Source organism: Planococcus citri, chromosome 1, assembly GCF_950023065.1.
Source record: "Planococcus citri chromosome 1, ihPlaCitr1.1, whole genome shotgun sequence".
Classification (NCBI taxonomy): domain Eukaryota; kingdom Metazoa; phylum Arthropoda; class Insecta; order Hemiptera; family Pseudococcidae; genus Planococcus; species Planococcus citri.
In genome coordinates this window covers 81,353,105-81,367,229 of record NC_088677.1, presented here as the reverse complement: position 1 = coordinate 81,367,229, position 14,125 = coordinate 81,353,105, and the positions used below count along the sequence as shown (strand labels likewise).

The following is a 14,125-nucleotide window of genomic DNA, read 5'->3' as shown; positions in this document are numbered from 1 at the left end:
AAGAACAAAACAAAAATCAGATAACAAAAACAGCAGAAAACTGGAAACTTCTGAAAAATTGTAACAAAAAAACCTGCAAACGACCATAATATTAGAAAACCAAAAAATGAAAATAAAAAAAGATGAAAATGAAATCTAAAAGCAAAAAATATTGATAACAGCAACTCTCAGAAATGAAAAAGAACACAGAAACAAAAACATTTTAAAAAGAAAACCAAAACAAAAACAGAAAAAAAAACAATGATTAAAAAATTGAAAAACACAAAATGAAAAAAAATACACAAGAGTACCATTTTAGAAAGTCTAAAAATTCAAAATCAAGAAAGTTAAAAACCAAAAAATTGAAAAAATTAAAGCAAGAAACAAACAACTTCAAAAACACAAATCCTCAGAAACAAAAACGAACACAAAAAATTAAAAACTTTATAAAAAGAAATCTGAAAATCAAAAATCAAGAAAACAAAAACCAAAACACAAAACTGAAATAAATTTAAAAAAGCAACAAAAAGATGAATCGCGAAATTAAATTATGGAAAAATGAAAGTAGTAAATCAAAAAATTCTCTAACAACTAAACAGAAAACTAAAAAACTAAAAAATATGATGCAAAACGAAATTTCAAAGAAATAAAAACTTGAAATTGAGAAAACTGAAAGCAAAATCAATTTCAAAAGAATTGCTTGAAAGCTAAATTAAAATCCCAAAACCAAGAATCCAACAGAAACGAACAAAAAACAACAACAAAATCTTGGAACTAAAAGAAAAAAAACAAGAACCAGAACTAAAAACCAAAAAAAATAAAACAATAAACAAAAAAATAAAATTAAAAAAATTAAACATAAACAAAAAATGTGTTGAAAATGAAAAAAAAAACAAAAACCAAAATTATAACTAAAAGCCAAAAATTCTGAATCAGAAAAAAGAACAAGAAATACGTTGAAAAATGAAATTTTAGAAAAAACAAAAACTAAAAAAGTAAAAATCAAAATATCAATAATTGACAAGAAACTCCAAAGACGAATTTAACCATAATAAAAACTTGAAAGTTGAAACCAAGAAATCTGAAATTGAAAGCAGAAATTGCAAACCAGAAAATGTTAGATACTGAAAAAAAAACAAAAAATAAAAACCAAAATGAAATTTAATTTTCCACAGTTTTGAAGAAAATTTGAAAAAAAGAAACAGAACAAAACCGGTGTATATTTTTCAAAAAACGGTGTTTTAAAAAAACTAAAAGACTCATAAAAAATAAATTTGACGGCGAAACTTGAAACCCAAAAGCCTGAAACCAAAAATGGATGATCTGTTTAGACACCCACAGTTTGCCCTGGCCCATTGTGTCAGCCAAGACTTCAGGATGTCCAAGGGCATTGCGCTCCTGTTCAAACGAGCCTTCTGCAACCAGGACACTCTGAGGTCAAGGGGTGCTAAGGTTGGTGAAGTAGTTGAGCTCAAAAAAGGTGGAAATTACATCCTTTATTCCATCACCAAAGAACAGTACAATGATAAGCTGTCAATCAAGGACTTTGTAACAACAATGACGACCAACTTAAGATCAAAAAGATGGCAGTATCAAAACTAGGGGTGTGGCGTGGATAAACTGGAGTGGCCAACAGTGAAACAATCCATCATCAAATGAAGGGCTAATTGTGAAAGTCGCCTTAGTCAAAAGCAATTTCTGTACAAATCAATGAAAACGTTGTTGTCCTACTTCAATGGTAATGTAAAAAATTTATGGTCAAATATTAAAAAAACATCTTCAACTATCCAAGAATGCATTACAATACTCATTTTTCCCTTTAAAATTTATGAAATATGAAAAAAAAATGTTTCAAGTTGTGTGAATAAAAAAATGACTAAGGCGACTTTCACAATCAGCCCTTCAAATGCTTCAGGGACCACCCAGTTACTGTCAGAGTATGCACCCAGAAGGAGGAACAGCTTCAATACTGATCTACCAACCAAATATCGACTGGAAGACGCCCTGTAAATAACCCATTAAAATGCATTACCTCAAGCTGTAAATAACTATAATTATGCAGTTAGATTTTTCAAAACCTATGCATGCCCTAAATATATTTTTCTCAAAATCATAACCTTAAATTAATTCAGTGTGGGTTTCTTTCTTGTATTATAATGCTGTACATATTTGCAAAGTAGACCAAGTTAACTAATCGTACTTATTTTCCTAAATTTTTCAGCCTAAAATAATTAGTCATATCTAGTATTGTACTCTTAAGTTCAATGTGAGAGGCTGGTGTGAAGCCCTTAGCAAGTGCACCAACCTACTAGCAAAAGTCTCCCCATATCCGAAACTCGTGTAATGCAAAGGGGAGACCAGCACTTGTTGACCCCCCCCCCTCCCACTAGGCACAGGGCTTGCAAACCAAAACTGAAACCCCCAAAAACCAATTAAAATTGCTCAAAACTAAAACCAAACCTAGGAGAGTTATTTTCCTACAACTAAAGCCAAAACCAAAACTGGGAGCGTTATCTTCTCAAATTCAAAACCGAAAGCAAGAGCGTAACTAAGGAACTGGATACCAGGTATGGAAATACGCCATCTTTGGTTGTAGACAAAAATTTTCAAGTTCTCAATTTATTAATAATACCGCCAATTTATGTTATTTTTTTACCTCGTATTCATTTTAATAAGCAAAATAGACATTTTCCCACCATTTTTTTGATTCCATTCCATTATACGACTGAAATGAACAAATCACATCACCATCAATATTACAAAATCTATAACTGAAAATGGCGTATAGTGTAACCGATTGAAAATTGAATTGGTTTTGGAATTTTCCAGGTAATTAGCCTAATTAATACTGAATTTTTGGTAAAAAATAAAAAAATGAAGTAAAAACTGATGCTAAAGGTGAAAAGGCCAGAAAACTAAAAAAGTTGACTTTGGCACTGCCAAAGTGCCGCTTTCTAGTCACATACACAATGTATTTGAAAAAGTGATCACTGATCACTTTCTTGGCCTTCTTCCCTCTAAAAAAATGGAGAAAAAAGGAAAAAACCAATACCAGAACTGAAACCGAAACCGATTCTGAAATCAAACCCTTAAGCAAAACTGGAATGAGAGAGATAATATTTTTACTTTTTCAAAAAACATAAAACCGAAACCAAAACTGAGAGTTATATCTATCTGGTTTTCAACCCGGTAAACACATAGTACGCGATACGCCAGCGAATAGAAGGCGATCATTGTATTGGCAGCCGGCGTATCGCCGGCGGGAATCGCGTTCGAATCGCCGGCGAAAATGTCCGCTTTTTCCGCAGCGGAATCCGAAGGCGATACGCCGGCGGGAATCGCAGCGATATCGCTGTTGAAATAGAACGCGATTCGAAGGCGATTCGTCGGCGGAAATCGCAGCGATATCAGAACGCGATTTGAAGGCGATTCGAAGGCGATAATCGCAATGATGTTTTGCTTTGGTTTTTTCCTAGTTTCTTCTCCCACATTAGAATCAGAACGTATTCTTCAATTAATTTTACGAGTAATTTACTTGTTTACATAATTAAAAATCGAGAAAACAAAATAAATAACGAGTAAATTAAGTGAAGAATGCTTTCTGATTCTGATGTAGGAAGACAAACTAGGAAATAACAAAAGAAAAAACGATGAAGTACCTATACTTGGGTAAATCACTTCACACAAGAATGCAACAACATCAATTGTAATTTATTAAAATAACCAAAAACACAAAAATTGAATTATACAAAATCCATTTGAAATCATCAAAAATTTATCAGAATTCATCACTAAAAAAACAGTTCAAAATCACCATGAAAAATTCCAAGCTGAATAAAAAAATTAAATTTTTTTTTTTTTTTTTTTTTGTTTTGGGTGTTTATAATTACACGATTATTACACCCGTGGCTAGAAGGGTTTAGATTTGGTTTATTAGGTTGGTGCTTTTAAGTAGGGTTATAAATTTTTGGATTTCGGAAGGGTTATCTGGAATGGTCATTGAATTTGGGTCTATTTGGAGAGATAGTCTTGTTTGTTGTAATTTAGGACAGGTGAATAGTAAATGTTGGATGGATATAAATTTGAATCAATACAGTGAAAAATTTATTTTAAAAATCACAAAAAAGTGTCAAAAATTGCTAAAAAAAAATTCATTAGAAATAATCACAAAAAAATTCCAATCTGACTCATCGCCGAAAAATTTATTCTATGTACACACCACGAAAAAAAATTGTTCGTTATCACTCCAAAAAAATTAATCAAAATTCAACACCAGAAAACCAATTTGAAATAAACACGAACGAAAAGATAAAAAAAAACACAACATTCTGCTCATTATTGCATGCTTGCGTAAGAACATCTGAATGCTCACTCGATTGAACGCGAAACAAATGCGAAAATCGCATGAAAAATATTGTAAAAAAACTCTACTAAATTCGCCTTCTATTCGCCGACGAATAGACCGCGGAAATCGCGCTGAAAAAAATGAAAAAGATCGTTGCGAAATTCGTAGGCGTATCGCCGGCGGATTCAGCAGTGTTTTTTTCAAATTTTTTCAGCGCGATTGTCGCGTTCGATTCGCCGGCGGATAGAACGCGAGTATCGCGTTGAAAATATCACTGCTGAATCCGCCGGCGATACGCCTACGATTTTCGCAACGAGATTTTTCATTTTTTTCACTGCGATTTCTGCCTTCTATTCGCCGGCGAATCGAACGCGATTTTCGCGACTGCGATTTCCACCGGCAATTCGCGTTTGGTGTGTTTACCGGGAAGCCCTGCCTAGGCACCGAATTCTCCTCCCTAAAATCCTTTTCCTAAGATGGGTTGGGGGACTCAGTCTATCTGATGGGCATGTGTGAATAACGAAGCCTGGTAGGGTGATTGGGTCCTTGGCAACCACCTAAGGGGGGGTATGGGTTGTGGTGGACAACCAGTCTTTCCTCCCTCCCCCTCCCCCCGCATCTTAGATCTAGGATTAGAGATAAATTAAGATATTACATTTTGTTTAGATTTAGTCTTAGATTTAACCCTTAAACGGCTTAAACACCCAAGCAAATCCTGAGATGTTATGAAAAAATGCTTTCAATTTCCTGAATAAGACCATCACAAGTATCACTTTTACTCACAGTTTACCCCCCAGCCCCTTGAAGCCACCTCGATAATGATAGACTTATTTATTTGATTATTGTCAAAAATCGAGGAAGCAAAAAACCCGATTGGGTCAATCTTGGAACTGAATGATATAGTTTCATTAGATGTAATGAATGAGTGAAAGGATACGAGCAGAAGTCGTCGTTTCCAATCATGATATTTCATGATGTTGAACTACACTATCAATGTTCGAGGAGGGACAGTGACTTCTTCAAGAATGCTTGAACATAAGAAATGCCAGGGAGTGCTGCAATTTGACTGTGTGAAGCTTTTAAAGTGGTAGATAAACCGATTTCGATATTTCTGCAGAAAAACAACCGTACCACTAACCTTTTGCGGGATGTAACTATTTGTTGACAAATATCGAGAAAGAATATCAACTTCAGCAGGAATTTCTCAAAACATTCAAAAGTTCAGAGTTGTGGTTGAACAACAGTTGAAAGCTTTTTACTGAATCTCAAATCCCCTGAATCCTGTAGTCATGAGCTAGACTGCTAGACACAATCTCATGATTATAAACGACAACTTCTGCTCGTGCAATTTTCATGATGTAGAACTACATTATCTATGATCGAGGAGGGATAGTGACTTCTTCATGAATGCTTGAACATTATGAAATGCCAGGGAGTGCTGCAATTTGACCGCGTAAAGCTTTTCAAAGTGGTAGATAAACCTATTTCGATATTTCTGCAGAAAAACAATCGTACTGCTAACCTTTGTAGGATGTAACTATTTGGTGACAAATATCGAGAAAGAATATCTACGGAGTGATAAACAGATTTGATGGGTGGATTGTAGATTATCTGAACTTATGTGCTGTTAAAAGCATCTGTGTTCCTTTCAATTCTTGTTTCTGTCATTTCAAGCCTACTTGATAATATTTCCCATATTATGTACTCTGCGTATTCATGCTCTGTTTTTTCAGGTTTTTATCGAGACAAGCATATCAAATTTTTAAAAAATTGCTCTGGTCCACCATTTACACACCTTTCTTAATTTCATTTTGTGAAAGCTCAACCATCAATGTGTTCATCCAAAAATGGAGCATGGGTCCAAGTATTTTATACCAACTTTTATCAATGTTTGCCCCCCAAAAAGGGGTGAGGTGTTCTTTGGAATTATCCTTTCACTCATTCATTACATCTAATGAAACTATATCATTCAGTTCCAAGATTGACCCAATCGGGTTTTTTGCTTCCTCGATTTTTGACAATAATCAAATAAATAAGTCTATCATTATCGAGGTGGCTTCAAGGGGCTGGGGGGTGAACTGTGAGTAAAAGTGATACTTGTGATGATCTTATTCAGGAAATTGAAAGCATTTTTTCATAACATCTCAGGATTTGCTTGGGTGTTTAAGGGTTAAGATGTAAATAAATATGTTTATTTGAAAAAACCACTGGCACCTTGTGTGTCCCAGGAACCAAAAAAAATATAAAAAAAACCTTCCCTCAAAAAATAGTATTGAGAATCGTTACCAATGTGTAACCAGGATTTTTGTCAGGAAAAACAAAATGCTACGAACAAGAGTGAAAATAGCGACTCAGGGGTTCATAAATTGCGTCAAATCGGATATTTTACACAGCATACGAATCATTTTCGAGCATCGAGGCATTCTGATATCCGAATCATCCGATATAATTCTTTTTGTTCGCGTGGAAAAGATGAGAACGGTGACACGACGTGCACAACTTACCGCAGCAGCTCCATCAATTAGCATATTTTTCGCTTTTACGCTACATCGACCTTTTCTTCGTCGAGTACGAGTACGTCCTGTTCCCTTTTGGGAACTTTGGCGATGTCTGCGGTACGCGACATCGTACGTCGCGAAGTGATTAATTACGTCGCGAAGTGAAATTGTGTTGCTGATATCGCCGCTGTGTATGGTCTGGTCTTGCCTTGCCTTGCCTGGCGTACATTTGTGCCACACGATTACGACTACGACGACGACGAACTACGAGAAGTCGTCGCGACGAGACGTCTGACGTTGCTGATGAATTATTGTTTACGCTTATTCCGTGCCTTTTTTTTTACTCGAAGCCTGAGTCATAACACGCGAAAGTACCACGTCCGCCAAAGCAGTCGTGCCGATTTCCTCATAACACCCCTTATTGTGTTGTGTGTTCTTTTTTTTCGTACCCTTCGTCAACCCCTCCTCCCCCTCCATCTGTTTCGAATACATTCGGGGGTTAGATGCAGTACCAGTCTTGGTAAAAACTAAGTATAGAAAAAAGGAAAAAAAAACTAAATGAAAAATTACTCTCGACTGGTATGATTTGTCTGGTGCCTCGATTTTGAGCGTCGAGCCCTACTATAAGAAACGTGTGCTACCTATTACGTTTTTGTTTGCTAGGCTGCTAGCTACCACACCCATTACACGCGAAAATACCAACCTACCCCTGCACCTCTTTTGAACTCGGCTCTTCTGATGTGCTGTGTAGATGCCTTTGCCTTTGTGTACCCGATGAGCGGGTGTATTTGCGCGTTACACGTTGCGTTATATTGCGCCGCGTCTCGACTCGACTCGACTTTCAGGTCCTGCTATCTCAAGTGTACCATCTCTCCGTCTCTTTCTGCCTTCTGCCTGCTCTGCAGCCCTTATCTTTGCGCCCGACATGGCTCAAGAGCTGTGTGCTATATTTCGAGTAGGTATTCGCCACTATATTCTGCTCTGTATAACGACGCGGCGACTGAACCCCGAAGAGTTTTGACTCGTTTTTTTATTACATACTACTACAAGTTTTTCCCAGCAGAGGTTTCTTTTTTTTTTCTCTCCTGTAGATGTGACCTCTCGTATACTCGTACATGTTCGTTTTTGCCATTTTTTGCCATTTTACGACGCGAGCTGTGAAGCTGATGGATGAGTACAGAAACATGACTCAATGTATGGGAGGGAAAAGGAACAGTTGGAGGGGGGAGGGGGGTTGGGTTCAGAACTGGTAGTGCCTGCAAAGATGGGATTTTCTCGCTGCAAAATGAGATTCGTCGAATCGAAATTAATTGGTGTGTTGCGAGAAATGGCGAGAGTAAGTTGTGCACAGCGCTCTTAACGCAAGTCTATTCCGTGCGAGTCGTAAGTAGGTCAAGCCTTTAGAAGCGTTTATTGCAACGTGGCGTTTTTCAACTTCTACTCGTATATACGTATATGTGTTGGTTTTGTAATGAAGATAAAATGAACTTTTCGCCGTACCCTTATCTCCTCACGTGGCTCATTATCCACTTTTTTTCAGTTTGCTGAAAATGGAATGGAGATGTGATGCAGTAAAAGTAATACGCAGAACGAAGCTCAGCCACGTAGGTATTATGGTACATTGAATATTGAATTAGTTTAGGTTTGGAATTACCTATTTGTCGTTTTACTGTTTTTTTTTGCATTTTGCTCGGAGGGGGCGGAGCCAAATGGCAGCCATTTTGATTGACAGGACATAGGACTTGCACGAAATTTTTTAAACCGTACAAAGGTAGATCGAAATAACAGGCAAACATTCATCACCATGTAAAAATTTCAAGTGCTTAAGTGCCTTTTTCGATTTTTGGTGAATTTTCAAAAATCAAGTTTTGGGCAAAAATGTGGGGAAAAATCAAAATTTTACCAAATTGACCTAGAAAGCTTAAATTTGGGATACACCTTATTTTTGACCTGCCAAATCGATTGGAATCAGTTTCAACTCGTTTTGAGCAGTTCTGAAGCCTCCAGCAGATTTTTGAAACTCGAAATTCCCACAAAATTTCATCAAATGGGAACGGAAAGCCGAAAATTGACAGAGGGATCCAAGATACACCACAGTTGAAAGTTTCAGATGCTTGAAATTCATTTTTTGATTTTTGACGTATTTTTAAAAATTTAAATTTGGCTCATTTCTCATGACAGAAAAACCTAAATTTGATCAAATCGAAAAATATTTGAATGATGACCTCATATAACACACCACTAATGAACATTTCAAAATCTGAAATTCTTTTTTCAAATTTTGGCGAATGTTTGAAAATTCAAAGTTTGATTTATTTGTAAAAAAAAAAGAAACAAAATTCATCAAATTGGCATGAAAGGCTGAAATTCGATTCGAGCTCCATTTTTGACCTCCCGAGTCGATTGATGGCGATTTCTTCATGTTCTGGCGTTTCCAGCAGATTTTTGAATTCACCGGTTTTTGAAGAAAAAATAATCTATAGCGTGAAAATGAAATTAAACAACTATCATTTTGAATTCCCTATTTTTATGGCCCTTTCGATCAATTGAGGCACTCATTTTCAAAATCTTTTTGAACTAGTGTAGAATCGGTTCAAATTCATAATTTTTTCCAGCAATTATTTTTGAAAAATAAATCTAAAATTTCGATGTAATCCGTTACAAAAAGATTTTGAAAATATCCCTAAATCGATTGAAAGGGCTGCGCAAATAGTGAATTCGAGTTCGCAGGTGCTGAATTTCATTTTCACCCCACCTATCGCGTTTTTTTTTAAAACCCGAGAATCTGAAAATTCACTGGAGGCTCCAGAACAGTCCGAAACCATTACCAGTCAACTGGGGAGGTCAAAAAAAGGGGTAAAAATCCAATTTCTGCCCTTTTAGCTAATAATTTTAATGAGTCTGTAGAGCTCCATGTCCATAACATCAACATAAGTAAATCAAACTGCTCCCACTATTTCAAGTTTTCTTACCAAAAAAATCATTTTTCTCCTATAACTTCTCGAATATGTATGACCTTTTTTCAACTTTTGAGGAGCATTTGTTCCTTCCATCTTCCCTGAACCTTCATAATAAACTACTGGCCTGTCTGTCTATCCATTCAACCTCATTAAGGTCATTGACCCGTCCATGTGGCCTCTCAAGGTCATCTATCTTCCTGTACTGTCTTCAGAGATGATTGACCCGTTAGTCGGGTCTCTCAATGTCTACCTGTCCGGGTTCTCAAGGTCACTGAGCAATCTATCTAGCCTATCAAAGTTGTCTGGGTGTCTGCCTATCTTACTGTCTGACCTTTAAAGGTCATTAACCTTAAGTATTATGACTTTCCAAGGTCACGTGTCTGCCTGTCTGGTCTCTTATGGCCATTGGTTCGTCTACCTTGCTTCTTAAGGTCACTTACCTAACTGTCAATGTCTCTCATGGTCGTAAGTCTGCCATCTTAAGGTCATTGATCCATGTGTCTGACCTCTAAAGGTTACTGACATGTTTATCCAGCATCCAAAGGTCACTGATCTTTCTTTATATACATCTGACCTCTTAGGGTCATTGATCTGTCTATGTGGCCTATCAAGGTTATCTATATCTTTGTCCAGTTTTCAGAGGTCATTGACTCATCATCTGTCTGATCTCTCAATGTTTCTCAAGGTCACTGAGCTATCTGTCTAGCCTGTCTGTTTTCCCATCTGGTCTTTAAAGTTCACTGACTCGTAAGTATTATGACTTTCCAAAGTCGCTTGTCTGCCTATCTGGCCTATTAATGCCATTGGCTAATCTACCTGGCTTCTTAAGGTTACTGATCTAAATTTCTGGTCTCTCATGACCGTTAGGCTGACATCTTGAGGTCATTGATCCGGGTGTCTAAACTCTCAAGGTCACTGACCTGTCTATCCAACATTCCAAGGTCATTGATCTGTCTGTCTGTATATCCATCCGACCTCTTAAGGTCATCGAACTGTCTACGTAGCCTCTCAAAGTCGTCTATCTTCCTGTCCAGTCTTCAGAGGTCATTGACCTGTCTATCTAGTCTCTCAATGTCTACCTGTGTGGCTTCTCAAGGTAACTGGGCTATCTGTTTAGCCTCTTAAAGTTGTCTATAAGTGTCTGTCTGTCTGTCTGTCTGTCTGTCTGTCTTCCTGTCTGGCTTTTGAAGGTCATTTGCCCGTGTGTCTGAACTCTCAAGGTCACTGATCTGCCAGTCTGTCTATACATCCACCCTCTTAAGATCATTGACCCGTCTATGTGGCCTCTCAAGGTCATCAATCTTCCTGTACTGTCTTCAGATGTCACTGATGACCCGTTAGTCTGGTCTCTCAATGTCTACCTGACCAGTGACCAGCTTCTCAAGGTCACTGAGCTATCAGACTAGCCTTTCAAAGTTGTCTGAGTGTCTGTCTGTCTTCCTGTTTGGCCTTTAAGGGTTATTGAACCGTAAGTAATAAGTATTATAACTTTCCAAGGTCGCTTGTCTGCCTGCTCGGCCTCTCAAGGTCATTATGTCTCATCTACCTGGCTGACCTGGCTTCTTAAGGTCACTGACCTAATTGTCAAGTCTGTTATGGTCGTAAGTCTGCCATATCAAGGTCATTGACCCGTGCATCTGACCTCCAAAGGTCACTGACCAATCTATCAAGCATCCTAGTGCCATTTATCCATCGGATCTGTTAAGGTCATTGACCTGGTTATGTGGCCTCTCAATGTCGTCTACCTTCCTGTACACTGTACAGTCTTCAGAGGTCATTGACCCGTCTGTCTGGTCTCACAATGTCTACCTGTCCGGCTTCTTAAGGTCACTGAACTATTTGTCTATCCTCTTGTAGATGTCTGGGTGTCTGTCTATCTTCCTATCAGGCCTTTAGCGGTCATCGACCCATAAGTATTATGATTTTCCAAGATCGCTTGTCTGCCAGTCTGGCCACTTAAGGTCATTGGCTCGTCTACCTGGCTTCTTAAGGTCACTGGCCTAACCGTCTAGTCACTCATGGTCGTGACTCTGCCCTTTTAAGGTCATTGACCCATGTGTCTGAACTCTCAAGGTCACTGACCTGTCTATATAGCCTCCCAAGGTCGTCTGTCTTCCTGTCTACTGTCTAGCTTCTTTTAGCCTCTGCAGGGCTACCTCCATAGTTAAAATGCTTGGACTTTCAACTCAAAGTAAAGGTCTCCACCATGGATAAGACTAAGAGGGGGTGTGGAAGGCTGGACTACTTCCCCCTAAAAAAAATTGTAAAATTATGAAGACGTCGGCAAATTTTGATAAAAAGCTGGCAAATTTCAACGAAGTCAGAAAATATTTTTAAAAAATTCGACTTAAAAAAGAAGCTACTCTTACCGACTTTTTAAAAACTTGAATTAAGTACACATTATGTTCTCAAGCTTTTGCTGTTTCGGAATTTCTTCTATTGAAATTGGGATCTCTCTTTCACTCAGGCTTGATGTTTTCTATTCAAAATCAACATTCTAAAAATGTATTATTCACACTTGAAAAATGTTTCAAAACATTTTGGTTTTTTATCCATCAAAATACGAATTTTTGAAAACTTTTACCCTCGTTTGTATTTTTTTTTCACATCGGTCAGAAAATTTTCGGTTGCACCCCCCCCCCCCCTCATCCTCTCAAACAAAATCTCAAGTTTTGGCCTTACTGATCATCCAACTTCCATTCATTCCAACACAACAAACAATTCTGGGACTTTGGCTACAGCAAAAATACCAAATCTGGACCAATCCACGAACACTGACTCGTCAACATCAACAACCTCAAAAACAGCAAAATTTACCAGCACAGACTACTCACACACAAAACCCGTACATCGTGCTTAACACAAAAAACAAAAACTAAAAAAAAACCCACTACGAAAAATAATGGAACCTCTACGGAGATGGCGCAGAAATACACAGAGAGTCTAGGAAACAGACGCTATTCTTTATCGTCTGTTATTTTGACAGTTTGACGCGATGTGAACGTGCTCCTGCTCCTTTGCGCTGTTTGCACGGTTGATAAAAAGTAAAGAGAAAAAAAACCTTGCAAGTTATAAGAAGAAGCAGAAGAAGAAGTAGAAGCAGAACAGCACCAAGAGGACCAAGAAGGGAATACAAGAAGGGTACAAGGGTACATCGGGAAATCGAGGCAAACAGGGTAATGGCGATAACTACCACGTCTGCTGGTACTACTCTGTCTTCTTCGTCCATATTACTTTTTGTAGCAATGCCTGTGTAACTGTTACCACTACGACGACGATGACAATGACGAGGAGGAAGCTGATGCGAGCAGGTTATACTCGTATAGCCGGGTACAACACTGAGGTAGTGAAGGAGGAGGGGGAGGAGAGGGGGAGGGGGGTTGCCAGAGGAATAAAATCGACGAATCAACGACGAGACTATTGGGGTAGAAGTACATATATACCTAGTTCATTGACCGAGAATTAGCCTTTGCCGACGACGATACCGCTGCCTCGCCTCCTGCGCCTCCTGCGTCACCTAAAGCCATATTCTCTCTTTTTGTTTCAAAGTATAGTACGCCAAGTGTATTTACCTAAGCCAAGTTTCGCACACATGTGCGATATAGGTAAGTAAATATGGGGAACAAGTTTGTCGTTTTCTTCGTCGTTTTCGTCGTCGTCGTCGCGACGAGTCGAGTCGAGTCGTAATCTAAAAATCAACACTGTATACTGCTCGTCGAGACACGAAAATATAAAGAATTTCCTATTACTTGTATATTTTCCCCTAAGGATAATAATATCATTAATAAACGTATTCTAAGGGATTAATCTTTACAACTCGTTCTTCGAATATTATACATATCGGTTATCGGTGGAGAAAAAAAATCTCCAAAACAAACACCATCGTACAAGTACACATAGGTAGGTAATCCAGGTGAACTTTTTACACATCGAGGTAGACAGATAGGTACCAAAACTTACACAACACTGTCTCATACCTTCGGAGTTCTGCTCGCAGACGATGAAAGCTCACCCTGCTCCATGGTGGTGAAAAGCTCCAAGTGCACCACCGACAGTACCGACGTCGACGTCGACAGGGTGACAGGAGGGTGAGGAAAAGAAACGAAACGTAAAACAGGAGGTCGTTGCTCGTTTACGGCCGCTGGCGAAACACCGCCGCCTCGTCGATCCGCGTCCTTTCCGTGAGGTCTTTTTCGTTCCTCTACCCGTCTCTCGTTGCAATTATAGTAACAAAATAAACCTCTTGACGCGCCGGTCGCTCCGGCTGCAGTCGCCGCTGCCGGTGCGGCGTTTATTTCGGCGGCGCGTCTGCGGAGCCCCCGCAAAAAGCGGTTAAAATGGCG

At 38.4% G+C, this 14,125-nt stretch overlaps 1 long non-coding RNA gene across 1 annotated transcript in view; it reads right to left on the bottom strand.

Moving 5' to 3' along the window:
* LOC135837719 (uncharacterized) overlaps window positions 1-14,125 on the bottom strand; it is a 206,363-nt gene that overhangs the window by 139,285 nt on the left and 52,953 nt on the right. The window lies entirely within an intron of this gene.